Source organism: Brachypodium distachyon, chromosome 2 (assembly GCF_000005505.3).
Source record: "Brachypodium distachyon strain Bd21 chromosome 2, Brachypodium_distachyon_v3.0, whole genome shotgun sequence".
Classification (NCBI taxonomy): Eukaryota; Viridiplantae; Streptophyta; class Magnoliopsida; order Poales; family Poaceae; genus Brachypodium; species Brachypodium distachyon.
In genome coordinates this window covers 19,317,678-19,331,568 of record NC_016132.3, presented here as the reverse complement: position 1 = coordinate 19,331,568, position 13,891 = coordinate 19,317,678, and the positions used below count along the sequence as shown (strand labels likewise).

At 44.9% G+C, this 13,891-nt stretch overlaps 1 pseudogene; it reads left to right on the top strand.

Annotated features, from left to right (window-relative positions):
- Positions 1–8,629: 8,629 nt before the first annotated feature.
- Positions 8,630–10,278, top strand: LOC100833986 (annotated as a pseudogene).
- The last annotated feature ends 3,613 nt before the right edge of the window (positions 10,279–13,891 follow it).

Genomic DNA, 13,891 nt, shown 5'->3' with positions numbered 1-13,891 from the left:
TTACAAGTCTCAGAAAACTAACAAGAGATGTGTTTCACTTCTACAAGGGTTATATCTTACCTGAGTTACCTGGCCTCATAGACTTTAGCGTCTTCTTGAAACTCAGTCCCAGGCAGAAAGAATTCGTCCAAAAGTTAGAAGCCTACGAGTATCTTAAAAGAAGTGTGGTAGGAAGTGCTATACATGCATCCTTGTCTGGCAGAAGTTGGTACTCCGGACAGGGCTGACAACTTGACAGATGCAACGATTGATAGTTTGGTTGAGTCTATGCATCTGAGAGATGGTGTGAAGGCCAGTTTTTTCATTAATATCCTAAACCTTGCTTCTTGGGAAGGAGAGAAATTGCTTGCTTTTAGTCAGCATATACTCCCCGTGAAATTTTTCGGAATGCTATTGGCTAACATGTTTGGCTAGGGTGTGGAAAGATCTTTGTGATAACTGGTCATACTGGTGCAGTAGATAAAGAAATGGCAATAGACCAGTTTAACAACTCTGAACTAATGATAGCAGCTAGGACCAGAGCAGATTACGTGCACGAATAAATATATTGGTTTATCAAGCCTCCCAATACCAAATCAATGCAATTTAATTCGGCACGACCATTTCTTCATCAAGGGAAAGGGAAGAAACCAAGAGAGTGTTCCCGGCACACAAACAAGCAGACGTTTTGAGACCGCAGAAAAGTTACTGCTATCGTTTGGGATCCTCACGATAATTAAACTGTCCACTCATGTTTAAGGACCTCATGTTACTACTTGCTGCTGGTTCAAATATATGCCAGTGATTTTTGTTAGTTGTGCTATGCTTCTTGAAAGAGAGATAAGCTCATGCATCATTAATGTACGTTTATGTGAATTGCAAATCTTCTAAAGAGTTTCTTCTTTCAGATGAGGTTATAATTCATCTGTACAACCGGTTGCAATACCGGAAGTTGTTCACCTTTTGGGGTTTCATGAAACTGTCCTGAAAACTAAATATAGATCAATGCAATCATGATGGTGGGAGATAAGTAAAAAAATTGTAGGTATGAAGTGCTCAGTAAATTTTCAATCCTATGATACTTCCAAATCGCAATCTGGCTTCTGGTATTGTATTAAGACTTAATTCACATGGATATTTCTCACGTCCTTTTATATTATTGGAACCAAACTTACTGCATAAAGAATAATGTAGCGTGCTTATGTTGTTTCCTTTTAGTAGTATGCAAGGGCTGGAGACATAATAAAACATGTCACTTAAAACATTCATGTACTCACCACAATATAGCATGCTGAACTAGCGGCGGCGCCGAGTGTGCTGGAGGGCACTGGGGCATATGAGAGTAGAGAAATGCTGGGGACCGAGGACGGAGACCAAGAGGTCAGTGTAGAGCTCTAGAGGCGGCGGTGGAGCTCCTGGATGGCCGAGCGTGTAAACTCTAAATCAGAGGGTGAGTGGGGTCGAGTAGGCCGCAGACGGAGCAGGGAGAAAAGCTATCTTTTCAAACATGTGGAGCGGGGTGCAGCAAGTCGTGGCAGCGTACGGGCATTTCCGCTAGTGACACAAAAAAATGTGGTTTTGCAAAATTTACTCTACAGTTCTCGGAGGCTGCCGGTATAGAAGGAAAAGAGTAAAATGCACCAGAGGTCCTAATTCTTTCGCAAATGTCCTGTTAGTCCTACTTCTTTAAAACTGCACGTGTTAGTCCTAAAAGTTTCATAAGTGCTTCATCCCAGGTCCTATACTGGCTCTGGCGCGTGCCGCCTACCTACGTGGCTCTTCGGGCCCACTAGTCAAGTGCCAGCACGGATGGCCTTTTGCAAATAACCCCCTGCCTCTTTCTGTCTTCTCCCCCGTGAGCCCACCTCATTCTTCTCCTCTTCTCCTCGCCCCTGTCCGTAGAACGGGTGACAGCGGCAGAGATCATCTTGGCAGCGAGGCTGCCCAGAACGATCTCCTCCTCAACACATGGCCTCGAGCACGGCATCTCGTGAGGCCGTGCGCCGAGATGCAGCAGGCCCAAGGACCGGATGAACCTCTAGTGGCGCTCGTGGACGGTGCTGCAAGGGCCCGAGACCAAGACCAAGCAGGGCCCCGCCGCAGTTGACATCCTCGTCGTGGTGCCCGGAGCTCCCCGACGAGGAGAAGACCGATGCCGGCGACATGGCCTCCCTGGAGTCGAAGAACTCGTCGGCCTGCTCCTCCCCCTGCGCCATGGGCATACATGCACGCACTGCTCCCACCGCACCACACGGCTAGACACGACCACCACCACGAGAGTCGGAGTAGAGCCCGCCTCCTCTCATCGACGCCGCGCACCGACCGAGCAGCGACGATACAGGCGAGCCGAGTAGGACGGGATCTCGCGCGCGGCCGCCGCCGCTTCTCGGATCTCGGGAACATCTCGGGAACCTCGGCAAAAGCGGCAGAATCCATCCTCGCTCCGTCCTTTATGGCGCGCCCACTGCCCTGGCGTCGGCCCTGCCACTCCTCCCCCTCTCTCCTGTTGGTTGGGTTGGGGACGGGATGGGATGCAAAGGACAAGAGGAGAAGAATGAGGTGGGCGCACGGGTGAGAAGACAGAAAGAGGTAGGGGGTTATTTGCAAAAAACCGTCAGTGCTGGCACCTGACTAGTGGGCCCGAGGAGCCACGTAGGCAGGCGACATGCGCCAGAGACAGTATAGGACCTGGGATGAACCACTTAAGAAATTTTTAGGACTAAAATGTGCAGTTTCAAAGAAGTATGACTAACTTGGGACATTTCTCAAGGGAAAACCTAAAGGATGTGGAAGTACGTATATAATATTAATATTTTCAATAATCCAAGGCCGCATGTTTGCGGGCGGATTGAAAAAATAAATAAATCCAAGTGCATCCTAAGATTATTATTGACATAATCGAAGTGCATTAATAAGATAGGTTTTTTATTTATGACAACTCCAAAATGTGAGAATTACACCTCCTATGCGATAATTTGTAAACTACCAGTGCTAAACGGACTTGCTTTGTTGGGTGTGGATGCAAAATATGTGAATCTATTTAGAACCCAGCCTTATAAGCCAAGGCTGCTGTAATTTACTGTCTATATACAACATCTAAATTTCTCTAGATGTAAAAAGTGTGTTTATCATTTCAATTGTGAAGAACGACTGCTTTTGCTGCATTTCAATTGTGAAGCACGACCGATTCCTTCTCCATGTCGACAATAGTGCCACCATTGAAATTTACTCTACAGTTCTTGAAAGACCTTGATGTGGAAGTACATTTATAATACTGATATTTTCAGATAATCCAAGTGCATCCTAAGATTATTATTGACATAGTTGAAGTGCATTAATAAGATAGGATTTTTATTTATCACAACACAAAAAAATTTGAATTACACTTCCTATGCGATAAGTTGTAAACTACCAGTGCTAAACGGACTTGCTTTGTTGGGTGTGGATGCAGAACATGTGAATCTATTTAGAACCCAACCTTTTAAGCCAAAGCTGCTGGAATTTACTGTCTATATACAACATATAAATTTCTCTAGATGTAAAAAGTGTGTTTACCATTTCAATTTTAAAGCACAACTGCTTCTGCTGCATTTCAATTTTAACGCACGACTGATTTCCTTCTTCTTGTTAACAATGTATCAACTTGCATCTTCATTGAAAACGGTGTGATGATTCTAAGTAAAATGAATATGAAGAGTTGACATTGTGTACAAGACACTAATCACTCCATGCTTTTCTGATGGACATATATGGCATCTGTTGGGTTTCCCTTGTCAGTGGACATAACACTTCCCTTCGGATACTACACCATCGAACCATGAAACTGAAATAGGAAATGCAAATTTTTAGTTCGGGTAAAAAGTAAGACCTCAACCAATCACCTGTAACTTGGTAGATATAAATGCTACGCAGCTCATTACTCACTTTTCCTAAATGAATGGCAGAAAACACCTTCATGTATAAATAAGTTAATCGGTGTATGCAGTCTCCTCGATCCAGTGGCACCTTCATTGTCTACCAGCATGCCATGTTTCCCTGAATCCATGTTTTCTGTAGCCGATTTTTTCCAGTGTTATTTGTAGTAACACCACGTGCTGAAATCACATCTACAACTAATTTCTGATTTGAACCCTTCGGAGGTGCTGCAATCTTATCGTACAGAATAAAGGTATCCTCTCAGAATGTTGAATATACATACATCTAATTGCGCGTAGCTCTGAGATACATATAGATGATTTCCACAATGTATGAAAGTTATCAACTAATAAAAATATGATTCTATGAAAAAACATATTGGTTATACCAAAGAAACTTATTGGTTTAATATATGCGATTGCTATGTCAAGCACTTCTACAATAGTTATTACATTAAAAAAACTTAATAGTTCTAAAAGAAAGAGAAGAATATATGAACTACCCTGACAAGACTTGATTTCATCAGACGGATGCTTTGTCTAGTCAATGCATTTCTGTTAATGGCACAAGCACTTCTGCATTTGACTTTGCTGAAGAACCTCAAGATTACCATTTTTTGCTTCTGTCACCATTTTGACCATTTTGCCGCTATGAGTAGCAGACTTGGTACTTACAAGCATCGGGGTGACTCCGCTAGGTTAGCAGCTTAGTCATAATTTCAAGCGGACGCCGCACTCATCAGGAACTCATACGATCTGCTACATTTGGTGTCGCATCTCTTCCCACAATAACATGAGTCACATTTTTGTCCCATTTCTCAACCATGGTTGCATTAGTCAACGATTGCAAATTCCTTCCGAGGAATCCAGCTTGACAAACATAAAAACAATCGATCGCTACTTGGACTATGACAAAACTCATTTCAAAATTTGTACCCCAACCATTCGAAGCCCAGATCACAGAACACCCAGTCAGTCCCCCAAGTCCCTCGTGTCCTCTGCTCTTGATCTCATTCCTTAGCTTGTCCATCCTCCCTCAGCCATGGCCACTGTGATGAACGATCTCACTAATCTAGTGGCCAGTATGTTCAGTGTACATATATGATGCAAATGTGTTCATAAATTAGGACTGAAACATGATTTGACCATAAGCATGCTACAGTACTAACTAAATTATAAACTCCCCAAAATTAACGACACTCATTGCTGAGTACCATTATAAATTTTCCCATGGCACACCAGTTATTTTACTCTCTTGACCCAGACACATCTCAAAAAACAAATCATTGCTGAGTCAATTATAAACAACACTCATTTACAGGAACACACCGTGGCAATTAAAAAAAACTCTGAAGGGTGACAGAACACATCTATCTAAATGACAAAAGGTATGCCCTTGACTTTTGTTTTTAGACCAGAAAAATACAACCCCAGCTTTGCACCTCTTATGCCCATGCCAAACAAGTTCTGTGCCCCACCTAGATGATCTTTACTGCCAGATTTGCATTTGAATCATTTGTTGTCACTGCACTGGCATACCACTATATGAGTCTGATACATGTCAGTTGGCACTGATATGGAACAGATTGTGTGATCATCCATGACCAAAATGACATGGTGTGGGCATGGTCTGGTCTGATCCTGGCCAAATGGTAAACACACTTTTTACATGTGTTTGCTCGCCTCTATGCTTAGGACATTATGTTTCAATCATTTAAATGATTGCTTTACTATAATGGTACTGAGTAAAGACGTGTTTTTGTGATGTCGTGATAAGAAGCGCAATGCGGTCGGGTGTGGAAAATCTTTGCGCCTTCAAACAATAGTTCTTCGAACAAATCATATCTGGCATCTTAAAATTCCAACAGAGTCCACTCGAAGCCAAAAAATACTTGACACAAGGCCATTGAAAGAAAATGCTTGGGCTAATACCACTGTTACTTGAACATGGGCACGGGTGCAAGAATCCGCACGGGTACGGGAGTCAGATTCGGCAAAGAGTTTGGCATGCCAAATAATACTAGGTGTCATATGCAGCAGAAAAAAATAAAAGGGCGGGGGGGATAATTTCATGGTGGGAGCTCTAAGAACAAAATTCCAGTCATCGCTGCTCAAGAGTCAAGATCATAAAAGAAAGCATCAGCTAGGTTATACTGACCATGCCATCACAGCGGGAGGATATTTTAAAGGCTGCAAAAGAACGCTTCATCTAAATATTCGCAAAAGCGGAATGTTGAACAGATAATTGCACATCCCTCGCGGATGCAAACAGAAGTAGGTCACCCCCCACACTGAAGGAGTACTAAACCACTTGATTCTTGCATGCATAGCTAGCACGCACGACGCGGCGGGGCGCAAGCAAAATTAGCATTTCAGGGGTTTCTTCGGGGATTGGGCTGGAAAAACAAGAGGGAAACGCGCTCGGGGAAACATATACCTCGGACAACACAGCACACGCGACATGATAGGTTTTGGCGCAATGCTTATAGTAACAAGCAGGGGCTGCACCCGGGAGACTGTAGCTGCTGCATTTGAATTTTCAAGCACGACTGATTTCCTTCTCCATGTTAACAATAGTATCACCATTGAAACACACACTTGGGGCCCTTCACAAAAAGATATCTACAACTTGCATCTTCATAGAAAATGGTGTGATGATACTAACTAAAAGGAATATAAAGAGTTGAATGTTGTGTACAAGACACTTATCACTCCATGCATTTCTGATGGACAGATACGGGATCTGTTGGGTTGCCCTTGTAACTGGACACAACCCTTCCCTTTGGATACACTACCACCGGACCATGAAACTGAAACATCTTCATAGAAAATGTTGTGATGATACTAACTAAAAGGAGTATCAAGGGTTGAACGTTCTGTACAAGACACTTACCACTCCATGCATTTCTGATGCGAGATATTCGAGGGGCTTAGTGCTCTCTCAGCGGTGCGATCTACCGCCGTTTGCGTCCTCGTGGTCGGTCAAGGATATGCAACGCGCAACGGTCCGTTCGACATTCCGTTTTTGCGAAATTAATGAATAGAAAGGGAGAGACAAAAGTCCGAATTTTAAGATGAAGCCCAACTGATGCAATAGGAGTGCCCCACCCCATTTTTAGATCAATCATGCAATAGGAATGTCCTAGTAGGCAAGTCTATATTAGCCAGCGTTTTCTGCTGCATATGACACTCCGAATCCGTGTCGGATACCTAGTATTATTTGCAATGTCCAAACTGTTTTGCCGGATCGGAATCGGAGTATCGAATCCGTGCGGATGCTTGCACTTGTGCCCATGTTCAAGTAACACTGGATTAGCCGAAGCATTTTCTTCCAATGGCCTTGTGTCATTTTATTTTATTTTATTTTGGCTTCAAGTGCAGTCTGTTGGAATTTGAAAATGCTAGTTATGATTTATTCAAAGAGCTATTCTTTCAAAATAATACTATGCCTTTGCTCAATTAATCTAGTTATGCTCAATTATGACGAAGCTAACCTAGCGGAGTCACTTTGATGCTTGTAGGTGCCAAGTCTGCTACACATAGCAGCATGGTCAACATGGAAACAGAATCGGGTGTTGGTAATGTTGAGGTTCTTCAGCAAATTCAAATGCAGGACGAGGCTTCAACTAGACAAAGCAGCCGCCCGCCTAAATCAAGACTTGTCAAGGTACTTCGTACATTCTTCTCCATTTTCTTTTAAAACCAATAAGTTTTTCTAATGGCATAACACATATGCAAGTGCTTGACATAGCAATCACGTATATTCAACCAATAAGTTTTTGTTAATAGAACCAATAAGTTTTTTTTTATAGAATCATCCATTTGATAAATTACATACATTATGAAAATCTTATATATCTAGTTCAGATCTACGTGCAATTAGATGTATATTCAACATTATGAGTGGATAACTTAATTTGTTCTGTACAGTAATATTGCATCACATGCAAAGGGTCCAAATAAGAAATTAGTTGTAGATTCGATTTCATCACTTTGTCTTAATGGAAGTAACACTGGAAAGCATCAGTATTCCTGTACAGAAAGCAAGGGTTCAGGGAAAAGTGGCGCGCTGGGAGACAATGAAGATGCCACTGGATCAAGGATAATGCAGTCACCGATCAACTTATTTATAGATGAATGTGTTTTCTGCCATTCATTCAGAAAAACAGTGATTTTTCAAACATGTAAAAAATGGTCTTAGTTTCACCACCACACAGAAAACGTGTGACGGGATCAATATATTGGGAAATCAATAGAAAGCCCAAAAAATGTTGGCTATATCCCATGAAAACGACCAAAAGTGTGATATTTTTGGACCAGAAAAAACAGACCAAAACGTGTATCCGGAATCACAATATCAGAAATTCGGCTGAAACATAAAAGGTGTACGGCCAAAATTATAAGTTCCGTCGACCATCAAAGTAACGTGCCAAAACCGTGTACCAACAATCACGATATTGGATAATAACCTGAAAATCCAAAAAAACGTTCAAAACTACGATTTTTGTCGATACGATACAAGGTGTGACAAAAAGCCTCCCAAAAATATGAGGATGCAAATAAATGGCACAAAAAGGTGTGGTTATGTAAAATTTACTCTACGGTTCTCGAAAGACCAAGTATAAAATTTACATGTGGCAGTTAAGCTGTAAATCTCCCGGTTCAAGATTCTGCAACCGATTATTCCTAAACTTGAAGGATTGAAGGAGTTAATATTTTCAGCAGTAACCTATGTAATGGATGTTGAATGATGCTACGGCCTGCATCTGGGAATTCACTGAATTGGAAAGGCTGTTGGTTAACATGTTTGGCTAGCATGTAGTTAAGGAACAGCTAAAAACCCTCAACTCTTGGCAATCCAACATGAGTATTCTATTTCTTGGATATGAGCAATTCTCTAAGATCATTTGCGATGATGGAGGTGAAAGTGTTGCAGCTGCGTGCCGTGATATGTTGCTTATGGTCCTGAACCTATTGATAATGGACGAGGGTGATACACCTAGGAATAAAGAGACTAATCTGCAAGATTCACTGAGCCAAGTGTGAATACCACATAAGGTGGTCATGTATGGCACACTTTGCCAGAATCATGTTAAGAAGGTGGTCAACGTATTGAACCTTGTGCGCCCAATGTTTCTCAATAGGGGATCATCTCGTCCTATCGCCCGACGTATAATGAGTCAAGTAGTAATATCTGGTCACAGGATTCCAAGAAAGCCTTTGAAGTTTGACAAGGCATTCACTGAGTCAGTACAAGAAACCCTGCTGCATGATGAGAACTTCACAAGAAAAGAACATGTTATTAGATGTCTCAGAGAACTAACAAAAGATGTGATTCACTACTATATGGGTGATATCTTACGTGAGTTACTCGGCATAACAGACTTCAGCGTCTTCTTGAAACTTAGTCCCAGCCAGAAAGAATTCGTCCAACAGTTAGAAGCCTACAAATCTCTTAAAAGAAGTACGGTAGGAACTACACTATATATGCATCCTTGTCTATAAAAAAATGTCAAAAGCTGGTTCTGCGGACAGGGCTAACAACTTGACACATGCAACGATAGTTTGGTTGAGTCTATGCATCTGAGAGATAGTGTGAAGGCCAGTTTTTTCAATAATATCCTAAAGCTTGCTTCTTTTGCAAGAGAGAAATTGCTTGCTTTTAGTCAGCATACACTCCCCATGAGAAAGGCTATTGGTTAACATGTTCGGCTGGCGTGTAGGAAAGGAGATCTTTGTGATAACTGGTGATACTAGTGCAGTAGACAGTAGACAGTAGACAGAGAATTGGCAATGGACCAGTTTCACAACTCTGCCCATTCTAAAGTTCTGTTTGGTTCTATCAAGGCATGTGGGGAGGGCATTTCCCTTGTAGGCGCATCAAGAGTCGCCATTCTAGATGTTCACTTGAACCCATATGTTACCCGTCAAGCAATTGGGCGTGGGTTCAGGCCTGGACAGCAAAGGGAGTGTTTGTATACAGGCTTGTAGCTACTGATTCTCAGGAGGAAAACTTGCTTGAAACTACATTGAAGAAAGAAGGCAGTGCAAAGATGTTGGTTGAATGGAATGGGCAGCCCTACTGAAGACTTCAAACTGAACAGGGTACATAAGTAGAAGATGTAAGAAAGTGTTCCAAACACACAAAAAGGTAGAGAGAAATCAAGAAAGTGTTCCAGACACACAAAAAGGGAGAGAAACTAAGAAAGTGTTCCACACACATACAAAAAGGCTTCAGCTTCTCAAAAAGTTTTTGGATTTCCCCCTGTTACTCTATCTTCTTGGTTGCCCAGAATGTGTAGTTACTTGGTGCTGGTAGTACGATCCCGCTACATGCTGAATCTCCAACATATTTTGCTTCTTCTCCATCAAATTCTCATGGTATCTGACTTGAGAAAAAATAGAATGAAATAACAGGAACAATCGTGCAGCTCCAAGAGGAGAAAACAACCAAAACCTGAGTGCTGGAGTTGCTTGAGCCACCGTTCTGGAGGTCGTGGAGCCACGACATCATGGATTCCCCACCCTCTCCTGGAAATCCTCTCCGGCCAGACATCGTCGGGCCAACAATTCGCTTCTCCCAGAACAGAGAAGTGGGGACCGCCTTGCTCTACCGTTGCCACTGGTGCCTTATCAGCAACCGCATGCTCAACTGTCACCGCCGCTAACGAATCAATCACCAGATGGCCATGGCGGCTAGGGTTCCTTAGAGCGGTGGGGAACAAAACAACTAAGAGAGCGAGAGCAAGGCACGGGAGGAGAGAGAAGAAGGGGCAGCACCTAGGCCCCACCACATTGCCTTCGTGGCGGTCAACATCGGGTCAAGCGGACAGATCTGTGCTGATGTTTCGTAGGAAGTATGCATAACAACAAAGATGCCATGTTTTGTTTTCGCAGGACTGAGGTAGGAGAGCAACGTGTCGGAGTGCGACACCTTGTGCAGAAGCGCACCGTTAAGGATGCACGCGAGCCGAGCTAAGCCTGGCTTGGCCCGAGCTTTTCACGAGCTTGGTCAAAGCTCGGGCAACTCGACGAGCCTAGCAGCAGCAAGACACTGCCATGTGGGTCAAGCTTTTTCGGTGACCGGCGGCGATATTTTCAAGCTGAAGATTGATGCAGAAGTAGCAGGATGGAGCTGCGGACGCAGGGGAGGAAGAGGGAGTCAACACCATTGCGCTGGAGATGATATAGTTGGTTGTGAGGTGTGGACTACAGTCGGGCTAGACGGAAGGGGCTTGTACTGCAGGCCATAGCACGGTGGTCGTTGGCACTGACGGTCGGCAGGTCGAGGCACGGAGGATGTTGCATCCTTCTTTTCATTATCCATCGCAAGCCACAGAGGGAAGCGAGCACTGGAGCTACCGGTCCCGACGTGGGGTAGGGAGCTGGGCGGAGGCAGTGCGGCCAGCAGAGAAGGAGGGTGCGTGGAAACCAAACTCAGGAGTGGGAGGAGAGGAACGAGAAGGCTGATACTCATGACGCTGGGCTGAGCAGCGTGCAACGGGCTTGGCCCGAAATAAAACACGAGCTCAATATAGAAGCTCGGCTCAGGCTTTTCAATTGATGGGCCAAGTGCATCGCATGCTCTCTAAACCAACCCTATTTTCTGTGTGTACTATAGGCCAAGGTTGGGCACTTTCTACCGCCAATTGTCTAGTAAAAAAAGTTTGTTTGTTCTCTGCTCATGGAAGTTCGTTTCTTACTTATTTATCTAGGGTAAGCCAAAGCCAGTATATCATTAGTTTAGCCAAATACCTTCAAGCTAGGTTAAATTAAACTGCCGAAACATCTTCTCCTACTTATCAACTCAAAGTGATGAGTAAATTACAATAAAGTACCGTACCACATTTGTGACTAGGGTTCAAGGTCACGTCAAGATCTCCTAATCGTTTCTAATCAGTACAACTTTGGCGTCATGCGGTAGCAAATCATCCTAAGATCGCGATTGGAGCGCTTTGACGCCCAATCTGACAGGGCTGGACCACCTGTCGAGCCAGCGGGGCAAAAAACAGAACCCTCTCATGAATAGTATAGCCATAAGCCAAGGGGCAAACAAAAAAAATCATATTTCCCCTAACTCTCTCCTCAAGTTCACCGGCGCGACGTGGCCTCCGCCGCCGGGGACGGCTCCTCCAGGGAGGCCGTGTTCCGAGAAGACATCGTCGACTCCCTCGTCCGCGTGCTCGAGCCGGGCATCCCGTGCTCCTCGAAGGCACCCTCGTCCGCGTGCTCGAGCCGGGCATCCCGTGCTCCTCGAAGGCACGCAAGGTGGCACTCCACGCCATCGACGTGCTCTGGATCACGTCACCAGCACAAGGCTCGAATTCGAATTCCATCGATGGCTTGTTGCTCGCCCACGTCCTACTCTTCCTCCGCAACAACGACCCATGTTTCTTGAGAGAGGGTGAGAGGCTGACTTGGGGGTCGAATTCCCCTAAAAATACCCCAACACCATTCTTCGAAGCTCAGATCACGAACAACACAACCTATTCCACCCAGACTCCGAGTCCCCCAAGTACTCCCTCCTCCGCTCCCTTCTAACCCCATCAGCCCTGGACAATCCATATACTTGCTTCGTCTTTGATGTTGTTAGTGGAATTTTTTTTGCGCTTAGCGGCCAGGATTAGAAGAATAAGCGAATTGAGGCTCCAATCCCTGGCAGAATTGAGCAGCGGACAAGATATCAGAAGAAACTGGTCAACATTAGCCTAATCCACAATCTCAGACCAAATAAGCAGCACTGCGCACTCAAGTCGGCACACCGCTTGTGCCACATGGCGTTGGAGGAGGGGAATGGTGCGGAAAAAGATGCCCAACCGGTGCTCGGGCGGGCGGTGGGGCTGGAGATGGTGGCGCTGGAGTCCGGGACTCACCGGAGACGGAGATCGAGAGGCGGCAAAGCACGGCCGGACTTGGGGGGAGAAAAGCACGGCTGGAAGCTTGGCCTCCGGCTCCGGCTTCGGTTCAGGCGGCGATGCGGCGGAGCAGAGGGATCCGTCGCCTCCGAGGAAGGGTCACTTCAAGGGCGTCTTCGCCGGCGCGCCGAAACGCGTGGTGCCCAGCCTTGTCGCGGCCAAGGAGGAGAACCGCAGGGGACGCGAAGGAATCGTCGATTGCCGTACCTTCGAGGGACATGCAGACTTAGCCCACAGGATGGAGGAGGGGATCAGAGCGGCGTCGCCGTCAGGCTGCCGAAGGCGGGGACCCCTGTCGAGTATGGTTCTTTTTGGTTTGCCCCTTGGCTTATAGCTATATTAGTGGGAGAGTTTGACTTCTGCCACGTGGCGCCATGCTGGCCCGACAGGTGGGTCAGCCTTGTCAGATTCAGAGTCAAAGCGCCCCAATCCCGACCTTAGGATGATTTGTTACTGCAAAAGTGGTATTGATTAGTAACGGTTAGCAAAACTTGTTCCAACCTCGAAACCTAGCCACAGATGTTTCGCTCGCAATGAACACCACGGATTGCGGTGGCTCAGTTCGGCATGTTAGCTGGCCATACCAAGGGTGACGTGACTGACTGTGTAGGTGTGTGTTCGATCAGTTTGCTCTGCTAGTACGCACACTGTTTGGAATTTTCAATTTACAAGGGTTCTAGTAGTTTATAAATTCAGGGTGTGATTATTGCTCAGTTGCATGATTTGTAAATAAGATATTGTAAGAGTAAGTTTCACGGAACCACAGGTTTTGAGGCTTCCTTCTAACCCATTCACGACTTTTGCTCATTTGTCCGCAAAACCACAGATTGTGCGTCCAATTGTCTCACATCACCCTAAAATGACGGCTTATGCGATTTTGACAGTTTTTCTTACATGTGGGTCCCGCCTGTCAGGCGCCACATCTTTTCATTGGACCCCTTGCTTCTTTTCTTTTTTTGCCTCATCCCCTCATCTTCTTCTACAATTGACAGCACCTCCTTTGACAAGACCTTGTTGGTGAGAAGGAAGTCGGCCATGGGCGGTGATGAGCATTATATTTAGTACTTTTCGTGCGCATTTTCA